The 17,363-nt window shown below is 34.7% G+C and overlaps 1 protein-coding gene and 1 long non-coding RNA gene across 3 annotated transcripts in view; one reads left to right on the top strand and one right to left on the bottom strand.

Annotated features, from left to right (window-relative positions):
- LOC150092644 (potassium voltage-gated channel protein Shaker-like) overlaps nucleotides 1-17,363 on the top strand; it is a 709,278-nt gene that overhangs the window by 91,232 nt on the left and 600,683 nt on the right. The window lies entirely within an intron of this gene.
- The window catches only part of LOC150092645 (uncharacterized), a 405,687-nt gene that overhangs the window by 163,729 nt on the left and 224,595 nt on the right, over nucleotides 1-17,363 (bottom strand). The window lies entirely within an intron of this gene.

The raw sequence follows: 17,363 nt of genomic DNA, 5'->3' as shown, positions 1-17,363 counted from the left end.
ATGAAATGCAAATTCCCTTCTCAGAGTCATTACTTCCTTTTTACTAATACTTACTAATAATAAAATGCATAAAATTCCCTACACAAGGTGATTACCATTGATCACCTTGTGTAGGGAATGTTTCTGATTTATCCTGATACAAATAGATCAGAAACATACACTTTTCATTAGTCCTTATAAGGACTGGCTTAAAGGGGCGAAGCAAGAATGCTTTTCATATTCTCCCCGTTATCTGTAGAGGACAGTGTAGGGATAAGGTGTTATTGAGCTATTAAAGCTCTGATCATGGCAGGAGGGTAACAAGCAATAGCCAAGCCTCAGTTAGAACTTCACTGGCTACAGCATTGCCATCCATTACCCTCCAAGGGTATTGGATTGAATGAATCATTCACCGCATCTCACGATCGATTGTTCATAGCTCAACCCACGTTCCACACTTTTCATTAATAAATGCATAAAAATATAGCTTTAGTTGATAAAAAAAGCAGTCAGGTGTATTAAGAATTTATTAAAAATAACACAAGATAAAAATAATTTTTAGTTATTTCTTTTATGAAATGTTTATTTTATAGAATTCTTTGATTATTATTAAAATAAATAATTCTGTTTATTAAACTTATTAATTACGTTTAATAAAAATATTATTGTTTAAATATATCCTTTCATAATCATCATTACATACGCATTTCATGTAATGTTTTAGGGAAAACAATCTTCACCGATATAAAACAACAAAAAAAAAAGAAAATGAATAAAACACTCTACGTTATAGAGCTGAAAGGTTTCAATTTGCATAATTAAGATAGAAATATGGAGAATATTATAGATCCAGCCATATTTTATAGCCAAATATAGGAAAGTTTCAAAAATTTGACAGAGAGCTTATGAGAAGTGTAATCTTCGGAATTGGAGGTGCCTTGTTATGCACTACTTAAGACAAGCTGTGCCCAGGAGCCCGTATGTGTGTTTTGTATTAGGCTTAATTTTGTATTAGACTTCATTTTGACCGTTAACTGTATTTAGGATAAATACAGTAGTATGAGAACAAAAACAAGCTGGACTTACCAGGCAGAAATCAAACGATGACTTCTATATTCTTGGATGACTTTTTCAGATGTGTATTAAAAAAATGCTGATTTGGACAGAAACGTAAAGTGACAGGCACATATTACGACTGTGGAATAAATTTCAACGAAAAAAAAATCTATATTATATATATCTCTCTGAATTCATATAACAACCAGCTGTTGTTAGAGAGGTTATTATTAGTATTTCGATCCTCCCCTAACATCTTCAGCTTTGATTTAAAGGCAGATCGTTCTCATCTACGGTCTGTACAGAAACGTGGATACTTTTTTGTGAAGCGTACTTAATGCTCTGTCAGGACAGTTAATCCTAAACTACATAGTAAGTCTTCAATTGCTGTGTTTTCCTGGCTGGTTTCCCTGTTTTACAGGATAAAATCTTGCCACCTCCGTACGAGACTGGTTAAAAACCATAAGTTGCTGAAAAAATCGTTGGTGTGAAAGTTCAATTAAATCGGGAACTGGTTGAAAGCAGAATGACGTAGGAATAGTTTTATTAGTCGATGACCGGTATTGGGTCTAGGAGACGTGGAATCGTCATAAGAGTTTTTCAACTCAGGTGAGTTATCTAGTCTCATATTAAGGAGGAAGGATTTTTTTCACCCCGAAAAACAGGCAAACCGACTTAACACGCAATCAACCGATATAATCCACAGCTGTGATTTCTTTCATTTGTCCGTGACTACTGCATAAATGAGGTGGTTGGAAGTGGGTAATAAGCTGACGGCATAGTTAAGAAGGCAGCTCGCTGACGGTTATCAAGGGAGTAGGGTATGAAGAAACGGTCAAAGAGAACGAAGGTGACAATTCTAAATGGACAAGTCTTTAGTCCTCTTTTGTTTGTATGTTAATAATACAGATGAAGGGTGATTTGACTATCCAGATATTGGCCAGTTGGAAAGCGTACCTACCAATAGAGCTATGGATTCAAATCCTACTTTTGGATTCGAACCCACAACTTGCAGTGGGTTCAAACCCAAACCGAATTTCATCGTCTAGTGTAAGGCAACTACATTAGAAGCCCGAAGAGACTTCAACATGTTCCACTGTTTGGTCTTTAGTAGGGTTAATTATAAGGATTTTCTGATTATATAAACTTTAACCCCCTTCGCCGTAGTAACCCTGTAGCGTAGACAAGATTCGTATAAAATAGCTCTCTTAAGACTTAACTTTAATCGTATAAAGTTTCACATTTCACACTCTTCCTACTTCAGAAAACCGTCCATAACTGGCTGAGTTCGTTTTTGTTTTGTGCAAGTGAATAAATTAAAACCTGAAAATAAACAGATACCTTTTAATCTTCTCAACACACACCATAATTTTAGATAATCTTAAGAATTTTTACAACTGCTAGTGGCGTTTAAATTATCTTAATTAACATTTAGAAATTTTCCGAATATATTCTCAACAGATTTTGTATAATTTCATTTTCTCCGTCTTTTTTGGTTCTCAAAACTTACAGTTCGCTTCCATTAAAGTATCAAAAGTAGCGAAAGCTGCGTGTTTTATTTTTAAAAGAGATTCATCTTTCGATGCTATTACAAAATGACAGGAGTTTAAGGGCGAATGTGTAATTATTATTCCAAACGCACCATTTTATATCCAGACACTGAATATATATACAGGCTTACCCTGGTAATACGATATTGTGTTCCACACCAGTGTCGTATAGCGAATCATTGATCTCCCTAGCTATAGATGCATGTGATGACTTAATAACGTTTATAAGCAGACATTTGTGTATAACTGACGTAAATAAATTCATTTAAGTCATTTCCGCAAAAGAAAAAGTTATAAACGGGTAACTGCACTTAAGGATAACCATAGTATGTAAAAGTTACGGGTAAGAACTTGGTCTTTGTCTTTAAGAAGTGTAACAATAGTAGAGCTAAGTAAGTTGAACTTGAAGCCTGCTGTAGTCATCTTAGTATCTAAAGTAATAGGTTTACAAGTCTTCTTTTTACTAGCGCGCACACACACACACACACGGTGGTTATTATTATTAATAACTGTGTAGCGAAGCCATCCAGACTACACTGAAATCATTTTTGATGGCTGAAGACTCAGAATGTATACTCCCTCATCCTCTTTGTAGTGACGTTTTTATTTCTCTGAGATTGTTTCTTACATTCAAAGCATTTTCTTATAAAAAGATAACTTATCTGTTGTTGTTGGTGGTGTCTTTTCATAGGCATTGTGGCTTCTCTTCTTAGATTCAGGTATTCTTACGTATAATACCTTGAGTTAATACAGTATAGCATGATTATCTTACGCCTGTGATTCTAGATGTTAAATCTGGACAGTGGCACTCGGGAGGGCAATTATTACTCTTGTTCCTGCAAATAGCTTTAAATGTTCTAAAATACTAGTGGTGGTGGAGCTGGTGGGCAGTAGATGGCGTTGGTGTAGATGATGGGTTCGCTGTAATTAGTGGATTGAGTGGTAGAGACGAAGAGTTGTGGAGTGGATGCCCTCCCTTGATTAGTCTTTGGACTCCTTGGAGATGTCACGTAATAATACAATAAAAAATAAAGAAAACAAAGGAGAGCGTTGAACTATTATCATATATATTTCGCTTATCTGTCAGATTTTTCCTTAGTTTCATTTCCGATACTGACCACAAAGTGAAAATTGCATATTCATCAAGTTTCGTATGGTGTACTTCGTCAAGAATAACATATTTTATTTTTAACAAAACTTATATGAATATATTGATCCCCAAAACATAACAAACGTATGGAAGATCGTTAAATTGACGGTGCACAGTCTGAGATTTCAAAAACATGGATCATTGTTGAAGTACGCTGTATGATGTCTATCATAGCCTAGTTCTCAGCTTCTCTTGTCTTTTATGCACGCTGCCCACAACTGGTTTAGGCCTTGATTTTTTTGGTGTGCTCTGGACAACGTGTTGTCATTTCAGAGGCTCTTTTGAACATGCAAACATAGCTGTTGAATTCGTCATATGCCATCCTCGTGAGTTAAAACTACCTGATGTTTTTCAATTATATTAAAAATTTAAATTTTTAATATATACTTTCATACAAATCTTTTTTTTTTTTTTTTCGAGCCCTTTCCGATGTAACAGATTCCGCACGTGCAGAAAATTTTATATGTACCCTGGTTTCTTAAATTCTGAGAAGTTGCTTTTTTGGCGACTTCAGCATCAAGAAGAATTTTGTCATTGATGTGAAGGCTACTTTGAAGTCGCATTGTCTTAACACATCAGCCATTTTATTCATGTTTTATGTCAGGCGAAGAAGCAGCACTTTTATAGTTTGCATTTTCTCGTAAATGTGCCAAAACGTGTGATGACCTTTGCAATATGTTACGGTAGTTTTATAGCCACTCATGTCAGATTCCAAAGAAACACTTGATAGTTTTCAAACTTCCTAAATAACCTAATAAGTTTCGAAGTAAAAGTTGAAGAAAAGAGTATAGTTCCAACAAGTAAATAAAAAAAAAGCAAGCCCTTTTTTTAAACTAATTATGACCGAAATATAAACTATCTAAGCATCTGGGAGCTAGGTTGTGATAGACTTGACATGTAGTTCAACAATGGGCCACGTGTTTGAAATTTCAGCACCTCGTGTATGTTCCGATTAATTTTTTTTTTTAATTAGATATCAGCTATTTGTAATCTAACAGGTATTAGATGTGTTTTATCATTTGTCATTTGCTATTTCTTTACAGTATTTATGTATTTATATAAAACGGAGCACTGTTTCTACTTGGATAGAATATCATCGAATAATTAACTTTAATTAATAGTTTAAAATTACTTAAACCAGTTTTGTCATCCCTTACTTTAAACGAATTTACATAATAACTACAGCGAATGCACAATGCTTATGCCTTACTCAAGACTATGTTATTATCAGCCACACACTTGTCCGATCGTATACCTTGTGTCAAAAGCAGATGAGTTTATTCAAATAATGAGTGTTCACCTCGAAGGCCGATCATCCAGGTGTATGTAATGTGGTGCACAGTGCTCGTATCCACTACGTTGGACGAAGAGGCAGAGGTACGTAAGAATATGATTCAGTTCGAAAGCTGTTGCATAACCTGGATACGAATTCAACTTGGATAGCAATAGGACCGGATTGGATATCAGCGGGTATGCTAAAAGAATGTTCAGCCGAATTGGTTTGACCCTTGACATGTTCGCATAACTCGAATCTCAGTTCAGGAAAGATGGAAAGAAAGTATGATGGTTCCCTTGTACAAGGGTGATGCAAAATCCGATATGTCTAACTACTGACAGGTCAGTATCTCTGGAGTAGTGGGGGAAGATGTTAGAGAAGTTGGTAAAAAATGGCACACAGAAATGAGTTGACAGACAAACAGATAAAATGTGTTCATATTTTATGATAATGTTACTGTTGAGTTGGAAAAAAGAAATGGATACAATATGATGATGATGGATTTTGCTAAGGCATTTGATAGGATATCACATGAGAGAGCTGTTGAATACATTGAATGATACTGGATTGGAATATAAACTGCTGACTCGGATGGCTGACGGATAGGTATCAAACAAGTGTTAAATGGATTGGGGAGAGGGAGAACCTGCATATTTAAGGTGCAGGTTCTCCTGTGGCCCAAGGACTAATCTATTTGACCATAGATCATTACCCAGACCTGTTTCGACCTTTATTGAGGTGTTATCAGTGAGTAGGTAGACCTGAAATACCAAGGTTTAAGTGAACCGAACTTATATATACCCCTACTAATGAATAACGAAACCGGTAGTGACCTCTCCTCATAATGTAAAACAGTAACACATCTCCTAGGAGCTGCGTTTTGCATTATGAGAAAATATTAAGGATAGTGATGGATCTTGCTCCACCTTTGCTCCGAGTTGCCCTAGTGTTGTACTACCCAGGCGTTGACTTACGCTTGGACTCGCCGATAGTTCTTCGGCATGAAACTCTGAGATTTCGATAGATTTCGATCTCCGAGTTTCGTATCCGGCTTTAAAATAATGAGGGATTTATTATCTCTTTAACTTAATTTACGCCATGGAAAAATAGCCTCTTGGCTTTTTATCGCAGATCTATGATTATTAAAAGCTGTTTATTATTCCCATTGATTATAAAAAGTATATGTTATTAAACAAGGTGTCTACTTGAGATTTTCTAATAATAACATCCGGCAATGTGTTAGCAGAGCTAATCTGAAGTGGTATGGTCACGTGAACAGAATAGGAGAGGACAGATTAGCAAAACAAGTATTCACTGCCAGGTTGGCAGGAAAAATACCCGAGGAAGACCAAGATGTAGATGGATTGATACAGTAAAAAGTGCCTTAGAAGACAGAAATATAAGATCTGATAATATTAACGTCTTGACAGGTAACAGACTGATTTGGAGGAAAATTGTAGACAGGAAGTTATTAATGACGTAAGTTTTGCGTGTAATACTATCATATCCTGTACACCCCTTGAGGGTACATGGCAGGAATTTGATGATGCTGATGATAACATATAATTCTAGAGCAAAATAATAAATAATTTTAGACTTTATATTAGATTACACGAACAAATACTTAAATTAAACAAACATATATTTTCTTTATAGTTTTACTTTGAGCCTAATTATTATGATACTAATACATCAACACTGTCATGTCAATTCCTATAACTCTATTTAAAGGGCTTACATCTGAAGTGTGTAGTACTTCATTAACTAAATTGACTCTTACCATTTTACGAAAGAAATATTAATCTTCCTTTTAAGTGTTACCGATGTTTAGGCATCACCGATATTTTCAAGGAGCTGCTTCGTGGATTGTTAGTTGCAAAGGTACCACACACACACACAAATGTGTTCGTTTGTGCCATTAATGGACGTTGGCTCTGATTATCCACACAAATATGTTTTTGTATTGTATTGTATTCAGGCAATAAACTACCCCCCCCCCGAAACACAGATTGTCTTGGGAAATTAGCTTTCTTTATATTTTCTTTAATTGAACTGGGTTTGAAATCTTATTCTTTTTCAGATGGATGATGAAAAGAAACAAATTTCAGGAAACTTAAGATCGTACTTGTTTTCTGAGATCTGTGAAACGTGCACATACACAACATCCAGTCTTATGAAGGTTCTCTGTGATGGTCATTGATCCAAAATGTTATCTCCGTTCTTCATGGGTGGAACATTATCGAGTCATTTTCAAAGTCACCTATAAAACACAACATCCAGTTATCCCCATCTTTTACGTTTCATCTCAGTACATTTTTCCCATAAAGTGGCTTTAAGACATTCCTCTGCACAACTTACCCACTTCGTGACATTCTAACAAAATAGCTTTCACCAATGACTTTGACTCTTCCGCAGTTACAGTGTTTCGAATTGCCTGATGCTCTCAGAATGGCATTCATATTTCCTTCTACCTTTGGATTGCCATTTGTATGTCATGTGACCGCTAGATCATTCCACATCATTCTAGCATTAGTATCGTGAAATATTTTCTCAAATGTATTTCAGTTCTGTCCGGTGATATGGTAATAACGTTCATTAATTTTTAAAATATAAACGAGAGGATTTTTAAGGAAAGAATATGGCAGATATGTTAATCATTTATTATAGTATTTCCTCATTGATAAGCGCTACATTCAATTTTGTATGTTTACTGTTCGGACTATTATAAAATATTTTACATTTTGGTGTAAGTGAAAAACTCAGATATTTCTTTTGACAAATAATGCATGTAACAGAGTTCAAATGATTACCTATCGATGAGGCCTGGAACTGCAAAATTCATCGCGAGAAACTGTGTAATAATAATAATAAATTCTGAAATATTATGTTACTTAAGATAAGCCTTCCTTTATTTTTAATAATGTTATATTTTTTTCTCCATTACGTAAAACACCAAACGCACTGAGAATCTTACTACACTCGACTGGTGAAGATGCATTATGTTTTTCAGGGAACTTGTTTATCGATTTTTCTAAATTAATATTTTAGTTTACTGCGTACGACTGTTTACGATGGAAAATTTTTATTTCAGTTATTTATGTTTTCTCTCGTATAACTCTCTATCAATTTATCTGTGATGAGTTCAGGAAAGAGAAACATTCATCGAAAAAAAATCGAGGTTCCATTTGTGACAAATTAAAATATTTAAAATTTTTTTAACCCATTTAAAATATTAAAATGTTTCAGTTTTTCGTAATAAAATATAATTTGTGGCTCTGATTTTTTTTATCGATTTAATATGCAAAATAACAGCTGTATGTTAGCATGCACGGAGCCTGAAGTTATGGCTTTTAACCCAATCAAAAGTGTCCAGTTGATCCCAGACTTAGGTATTATTCAACACTGCTTGATGAATTGTTTTCAGGCAAAACGATTTGAAATAACAATAATAATGCTGATTTAAGTTGTTATTGGACCATTTTAACAAAATTAAGCAACACAAAATTACTCCTGAAATACTACGCATGTCTAGAATGCCATTAAGGGGAAAGCCTCCGTGGGTTAGTAGATAATGGCGATGTCCTTGGAAAGACGTGGATTCGCATCCAATCTCTGACGTAATGAAAGACCTTTATAAGAGCTTTTCGACTGATGTAAACTAGTCTGTCTTATACTCTCGCAAACCAAGGTTTTTTCATCCTCAAGGCTGACAAACTAGCCCGAGAACACACGAAAAGAATAAGCATTGATCGGTCTATCAGAGCATTTTTTAGGTGTTCCTATGACGCTGTTACTTTGTCCATTATGCTAACACGTAAAGGATGATGATGATCACAACTACAAAGAAACACACTTCTTAATAACTGTCTCAGATATCCTTGCTTATTTTTATTAAATTTAAAACGAGCTCATAGGAATACCAGTTTCTTGTTCACATTAAAATATTAACTCACTAAATTGGTATGAATAAGTTGTTCTTTCATGTATGACCCAAAAAGTGTTTTATTATGAATTTTGCGTGCTGGCCTTTCTCTCACTCACGTGTAAAAGATGAGCCCCGCAGTGTTCATCTTCAAAGAGATCACGAAGTGTTCCAAGTCAGCTTGCGTTACAACATAGCCTAAAGGATCATTTTTGTCCCCAGTTCATTTATCACTGCCTTCTACCCACTTGATCTTTGTGGAAGCAGAAGTGAAGTGCGATTAATTTGTTGGTTACTAAATAAACTTTCTCCTTAACCTTTTCTGCTGTTGTTGTAGAAAGTTGGTTTGAGGTAAAAACACGATTATAAATATCGTGGGAAAAACTTGCAACAAGAAAGTTGGTAAACAAAGTCCAGAGAAGTTGAACGGCATAAATTATTTTCATTAAAAGGGACTTCATACTGTTATTAAGACTGAAGTTCAGGAAAAGACTCAGAAGTAAAATAATATTTTGCAATTAATTATTTTACTTGTTTAGGATGAATAATTTAAGGAGTTTATGTACTTTTAATGACGAAGATTAAAAAAAGTAAATAAATACGAAAATAACGGAAGTAATACATTTTGTGTTAAATCTGAACTTTGTGCAAAGGCCAAAGGTGTGCTGTCTTAATAGTAGCACCACTGACAGAGAAAGAAGGTCTCTCTTTGGAACTAAAAGAGAGAAATAATTTTATTTGAAATTTTTTGAGAAAGAATAATGAAAAGGATTAGAATTTACATTAAATGAACTTCCAGTCCTCTAATTAGCAACCGTATTTTATTCAATTACACGAATTCGTCGTCATCCAGTGTTGTTCCCAACAAACACTTATTTTGGAGTTTGTTAGCGCAATTCCACGTAGGATTTCCGACGATATTGAATCGAGTATTAAAAGCGGCGCGCTAATGAACGCAATTAATTTCGACTTTGGCTCCAGTTCAAAAGCATTTCCTAACACAATCAATTGCAGTCTAGAAGGAATGTTGTTTTGCTCGTGTCGTCGATGAAAAACATCATTGGATTGGTCGTCTGGAAAATTGTCATTTTAGGACTCGATTGTCCAATTCTTCGGATAGACTGAGAGTTTTGTTATTTCTATTTAGTTTATTGGAAATAAAAAAGAAACAGTGACTTTGAATTAACAGTTTCTGTAGGACACGATAACGATGCAGTCATTTTTTCTTTTTACATCTTATTTATACGTTTTTTTTTTTTAAAAAAAAAACGAATAGGGAAAATTTATAAAAAAATACGAAGCACTAAAACATAAAGAAAGAGAGAATAATTTAAAAAAAAATTACTTAAGATTTAGAAATATGACGAATGTTGTGAACAAAAAGATTGAAAGAAATCACTCGCAAATTAATTACCTTCTGAGGAAAAATGTAATCAAACAAGGATTAGAAATCACTCAGCGCAGAACAGTCAAACGTATGACAGCATCAGAAGAAGCGTTTTATCTGAAGATCGTGTTAATTCTTATCGGCCGAGGATGAACAAGGATTATCTTTAGTGACACTGCAATCTCTGAGTCCTTGACGTGGACAAACAATGACAGTGGACGAAGGCTTATGAGAAATGTAATTTAGTGCGGTGGCATTGACGCTCTTTTGACCCGAGAAATGATCAGGAAGAGGAGGATCAACCAAATATTCAAGTAGAAAGATCGGCACCGAACTGCGGAGTTCGATACCGTCTGGAGCGCATGATTTGTTTGAAATTAGCATCGCTAATTTGTAAGCAGATAGTTTTGTTTCCTAATGACATTCTGATTATTTAGACTTCCTCGTATTTGTTTAGATGGCTCTAAACTTTCCGGTGATGAATTCAGAATTTAAAACACATTTTATAACAACCATATTTGCAAGTTTTCAAATTTATTACAGTTTTGAGTGTGTCAAAGTGTTCGAAGACTTTTTGGCAACATAGTGAACTAGAATCATTGTACAAAAATATCAGAACATGCAAAGAACACAGACGAAGATCCAAAATATTGAAATCGAGATTTATTAAGACTGAAGAAGTATCACACATGGTAAGATAACACGACAGTAATGTAAGACAAGTATTATAGCCAGACAAATAACAATGGAGGATAGTAAAAAGTAACTATAGTACCCCCATAGATACGAGACCCTTCGACACTTCTGCGCATGTCACAAAAAGGAGAATCCATTCCGATAATAGGGTAGTCAATGCGTTTTGTGGGATGAGTTGTTTATTACACGTCGGAAAATTAACTTCTCTTTTATGAACATTGTAGTTTTTAAAATGGTAACTATTTTGCTTGTATAACAGTTGGAAAATTTTACGTATAAAGCACGTGATTTCGCGTGTTGGTGACCAATTCGTTCATCGCCTTATTTGTTTCTCCCCTTCAAAATGAATGGACTCTTCTTGGCAGTCTGCCAACGACGGCTCTCCCTTCTATGGTTGGACTATACCTATATTAAAAATATAATACGATGCACTACTGTTCTAAAAATGGTAATATAGAGAATGATAGTTTAAAGAAAATACTTAAGAATAAAGAACACGAGAAGGATCTGTACAATGTGTGTAGCCAAGAACCATAGCCATACTCGTTACTAGAAAAATAAAGGTAGGCGATATAGTCACTACAGAATTAAATGACTTTGTACCCGTAACAAAAAGGCATACACTCGAGACAATAAAATATAACACTTCTAGCAATCTCTTATAATGTACGTTTAAAATAAAAGTCAACATTATCTAGTCCCATGGGGTAGTCTTTTAGCCTTTTTCTCAAAGCGTATTGTAAGATTTACTTTATTTCTGAAGTTATATTGACAAGCTTTATAAGGAATAGTGCGAACTGTTCACACAGTACTTGTTTGAGTTCTACCAGTGAGGTTGGCCTCCTTTCCATCCGAATTCAGATTTCACCAATCAAAAGAGATTGCGAACGATCCAAATTACCCTTTTTCCGTTCGTCCAGTTTTTGTAGATTAAACATCACTACAACCATTGCTGAGCTAAATTCTCTTGTCACAGTGAAAGTTGGAATTAAAGTGACTCCTTGAGCCATTTTAATTGGTTTTGGACCCCATCGGCATAATGAAACTTTCTTTGCATCATGCGTACTTCTGTTAGGGTTTCAATATTTTTGACAACACGGTAATTTACTTCCTCTGTTCGCAAATAGCCACGTGACGTTCATTGTTTGGATTGCTCCTCTAAACAATGATGTATCCTTCGTATCCAAAATCGTGTGTTGTGTGTACGCGCCAAGTGCATACAATTCGTAGGTGTTTCTATTTAAAAGCGCATGCGCGTGCTCGTTTACTAAATCATTCTCATGACGTCATAATATTATTAGATCAACAGTGTTGATTCCGCTTTTCATGACTGTCCTACAAGTGAATTCTCTTGTTTGAGTCTCACTTTTTTTTTTCTGCACTTTCGAAAGAATTAGAATTCTAGATTTGAACCCGAACCTGCCCGACTGTTGTGCTTACGTGACAAACGTCCCTAAGTTATCAGACATAGCAAAGATGTTTTCGTAATATGAATGCAGTGTATGGTGCTGCCATCTACCGTCACAGGACGCTATGCGACAGAAAAACAGAATTAGATCTTATTTCTAAAAGTGTAGGAGAGAATATTTTCAATAAAAATCAAGCCACAAATTTTGCTATTATTTAGGAAACTTTAATGCTTATTACAGTAAATTACTACATTTTAACAAGATTATTTTATCACAATTATTAATAGGTATCAAATTCTCGACTTGAACACATCAATATACAAACAAATAGCAACTATTATAGCATATCAACGTTTTCAAATTTATCAACTTTTGAATAGTTCACAAGCTGACTTTTCATTACACTGCCATCTAGTGGCAAATATAAAAATAATCCAATTTCTTTACGAATATCTCGACAAATAGAATGCTGTTTTAAAAACAAAGAAAACATTCTTATCTTTTGAAACTAAAAGCAGTGGAATGATATTAAATTTGTAAAGTGCATGGATATTATTATAATTTATATACTATTCCTTTCTCTTATATGCCAACAAATCTTATCTTCTAAGCAAGTTTTTCTACATGATAGGTTTGCAAAAACACCCCTAGCTTGGAATATATGCTTTTTTTTTATTTGCTCGTAGTGTGATTGAGTTATGGTTACTTTCCCTAAACCCGGTACTGTTCGGTTTCTCTTTATTAATCGTATTTTTTCCCCAATCTTTGGTGTTAGTGGGGTTGCTGATGATGATGGCGATACTCAAGTGACACTCCTTCAGAGCTCGAAGAAATTATGCCGTATATTATAAGGAAGACGAAGTAATGTTAGCGTTTGTTGGATTTTTTCGATAATGAATTCGATTTATTGTTGAAAGTATTGAATGGGATGAGAAATTTGTTGATGGTGGATAGTTCTATCTTTTTACGTTCTAACCTAATAACCTAAGACTGAAATCCCATTTTACTTCAAGCATCCAATGTAAGTGAACAGTTGATCTGATCAAACAGAAACCTTGCTAAGAAATCAGCTATGTTTTTAATTGCATGGCATTTTTGCAATAATTACAGCAAGTTAAAAGTTCACCGGTTTCTTTATTTCCTTAATTACGGACAGTTTCTATGATTTTAGAGATGCTGTGGCATGCTAGATGTGCCAGTCTTAATTTTAATTTTTTTTTTTTTTTACTTTTCGTAATTATCATAATTATGACACCATGACAAGCAATTAATCTTATTTGTCTTTATATTGTGAGAAAACTCACAATGGCTTCGTAAACGTTACGTTAAAAATTCTGGTGCTACTACACGTACGGACTAGTGAATTAGAAATCTTTATGCTGATGTACGTAAATGTCACTTACGCAGCGTATATGCAAAATAATTGGTCACGTGGGTCATCTAGTGTTCCAGGGAACTATTTAATCATGCTTCCGGTCAATAATTGTCAATAATATTGATCACAATGAGAAAACAAAGGATCTTTCGGAGTTCGTTAAAGGGCTTATTATGGATGCCCATCTAGCAGGAGCCATGATTTTTAAATGACTGGTTTCGCAAAGGAGAGATATCCGTGTTTAATCAGTGGAAAAATAACCCACATTACTTGTCTTAGAGGCCTAACTGTGGTCCTAAAGAGAAGGCTTACGGACAAACAAAACTTCCTGTGTGCAACAGTTGACCGAAAGATTTAATGAAGGCTGTTCCCGACCAATTCACCGAACTATTCGCAGGGAATTTTAGAAGATTTTGGCAGTTAAATGCCAATATGGAAATCACTAATTTCTGCGAGAAACATGAAAGTTCGTTTACAGCGGTGTTAGAAACGCAGTGACTGGACACTGAAAGACTGGCAGGAGCCTCATGAAGCAATGAACCCAGCTTGCCTTGTAAACACAACTGAAAGTTCTAGAGATGGCTTCATGGTATAGGCATGTTCTTTTCGTACAGAACGGGTCCCCTGATATTGCTGGATGGACAGGTTTCCTCCAAGAAATATTTGAACATTGTTGCCGATCAACTCCATCCTGCAATGTTGACTTCCACCATCTTTCCTGGCCACCACAAAGTCCAGATCTGAATCCCATTGCGAATGTATGGGACATGTCAGAAAAAACAGATGCTGGAGCAAAGTCTCGTCCGTCAAATCTGAGCCAGTTAAAGAACTGTCTTGTGAACGTATGCTGGTATGCTGTAGACGTGGATGTAGTCCAACACCTTGTGGAATCTATGCCAAGCTGCATATGTGCTGTAATTATGGCTAAAGAAGGCCCAACATAAGTTTCTAATTCAGTGGCCGGTAGGTGTTAATATTCTTATATTTATCACGCCTGGAAACGTAAGCTAAGTAGAGTAATTCTATACGCAAAAGGCCATGGAATATATAGCGCATTGGCCTCATGGATGAGTTTTGAGGATGGTAGAAAAGAAGAAATATCGTAAATCGATTCCTCTGTATTAACCATTTACTTTTTCATTTAGCGTCGTTTTTTTTTTTTTTTTTGTAGTTAATCATTTCGTCGGTTGCAAAATGTTCACGTCTTCTCAAAAGACCACCATATTACTCCAATGAATAGAATGCATTTCTTTCTCTAAAGTCTCCTGAAAGATGATCATTAGCATTGCGTTCCCTCTTTCTCGACCTCTTCAGTTATCCGAAAAATCTGAGCATCTCGGATAACCAAATAAGTGCTTGCACAGGAACATCGGGACTTGAATTGCAGTAGCAGCTTTGTCTTTGATCATTATTTCGCTACATCCTCTTCCAAGAATGCTTATAACTGTCAAAAGTAATCTTTATAATTTTGCAATAATAATTTATTTCCTATGAGGTTTTAGGATCTGTTTATATTTTTCTTTCCTTCAGTATATTTAAGAACAAAATATCTTTCCTAGACTCGTCAGAAGCACCGACTTATAGTTAAATCTCGTTTGTTAACTTTTTATTAACTGCAATAAAACATGACGAGAGTAAAGCCCTTAAGACAAATATCTAGGTTGTTTAAGGGTAGATTATGGAGAGGTTTTTCTTTTTTTTTTTTCTGTCTTTTTTGTTGGTAAAATTTAAGATGTTTTTTAAACTAACTTTAACAATTTTTGAAATATTATTTATAATAGAAAGATGATTTAATGAGTTTAAAATATTATTGTTTAATTAGGAACTTTATTTTTATTTTATGAATAAAAATAAAGAAATTATTTTTTAATAAAAACAAATAAAATGTAATAAAATAAAATATATTTTGAATAAATTGATAAATTTCAGATTTTCTTTTTAATTTTGCTAAATAGAAGTATACACCTAATAAAAAATTAGATAAATAAAGTTGAAGTTGCAGCATTTTATGTTTCGCTGACCACGCCAGTAATGTTGTTGCTGTTGTCTTTCTCTTTGTCACATGACAAAGAGAAAGACAACAAAAAGAAAGAAAAAGAGTGTGCAGGGCTAAAAAATGACGAAAGGTATCGATTAAAAAATTGCAATTCCATGTGATTGAAAAACATATCTTAGTAACTTGGAGGTGAATTTATTATGCTTATTGTTTGCATACTCATTGGTTATTTCTCACTCTCTCTTTCTGTATACGTGAAAGTGTGTGTGGGGGGGAGGGAGGAGGTGGATCAATTAAAATACAGACGAGAAGCTGCTAAACATTTCTCATGTCTTGTAGAAAAGAGAATTGAAACTGGGTCTTCACTACCACTACTGATCGAGAGACGCTCTCCGGCAATAAGCCATTTGCTAAGATTACATAAACTAAAACTTTAATATATACTGTACTGGTTAAACCTTTAACCAGTTTTGACCCTCTTTTGATCTGGGTCGACTGTCAAATCTGAAACGGACAGAATCTTGACTTGTCTGCCTGTTACAATTATTCTTTCTGGAAATATATTTATTTAAAGGGAAAAAAACACAGGGATAAAATGATAGGTTCGTGATGCATTTTTATTTTGTGGTATAAACGAAAAAAAAAATAGTCGCATGCAAAGGATGGTCATCGAGCCTGCACGCAAAGTAAGGTCAATGTCTCACTCGAAGGAGTTTAAAAAAAAAACGTTACAGTACACCAAAACAGGTAAACTGGAATAGGCGAAGAGGAAATTTGTATTGTCTTTTTTCTCATACCACCGCGAGATGGCATTAGTCGTAAGATGGCAGACGATGGAAATATACTTAAAGGTATGGCAGCGTGATCTGCTTTTCTAGGTTAGGGGTATCGTACACGAACGAAGAAATTCATTATCAACCACTGTAAGAAGCAATCTTCCCATCACCTCTTTGTGAAAAAGATAAATTCCCGTTTTTCTAAAAAACTGGAATGTTTAACACTACTGTAGTTACAGCCAGCAAATGTCTGCGTGAATGAAGACAACATCATAACGCCATGCCACACACACACTGTCAATATCACACGTGAGTGATTTTATTGTTACAACTGAGAGTTTTCGGAACATGAAGATCCCGATCTTGCACCCAATGATTTCCATCTTTTTAAATTAACGATGATCTACTTTGTTAGCACGCGACTTTTGCCTTAGATTAATAGTTCGCTGTAGTTTCTTAGTTAAAAGTTACTCGATACCCGAAAATTCATCTGCTATCAAGCAAATTGACACGGAATAAACATCTCCGACAACTATGTCGAAAAAAAAGCGATGCCACCCAAAATATGACTCGCATTCATCTGTGACAAAATAAAGTCCGTATCAAGAATCGTTCTCAATTTATTATACTTAAAGTATAATAAAATAAAAAGAAATAAAATATAAAAAAATTAAAAAGAAAAATTTAACAGTGAAAATATCATTTAACTCTTTGGAAAAATATCATTCTTTGTTATTATTTCCAAAGAAATTTTCCGTATCCTCGTAGAACGTGTTCTGCCAATACCAACT

The sequence above is a fragment of the Typopeltis vanoorti genome, chromosome 25, assembly GCF_054136105.1.
Source record: "Typopeltis vanoorti isolate ZY-2024b chromosome 25, IOZ_Tvanoo_1.0, whole genome shotgun sequence".
NCBI lineage: Eukaryota > Metazoa > Arthropoda > Arachnida > Uropygi > Thelyphonidae > Typopeltis > Typopeltis vanoorti.
The sequence above is the reverse complement of the archived record's forward strand: the minus strand, read 5'-3'. Positions and strand labels throughout refer to the sequence as shown.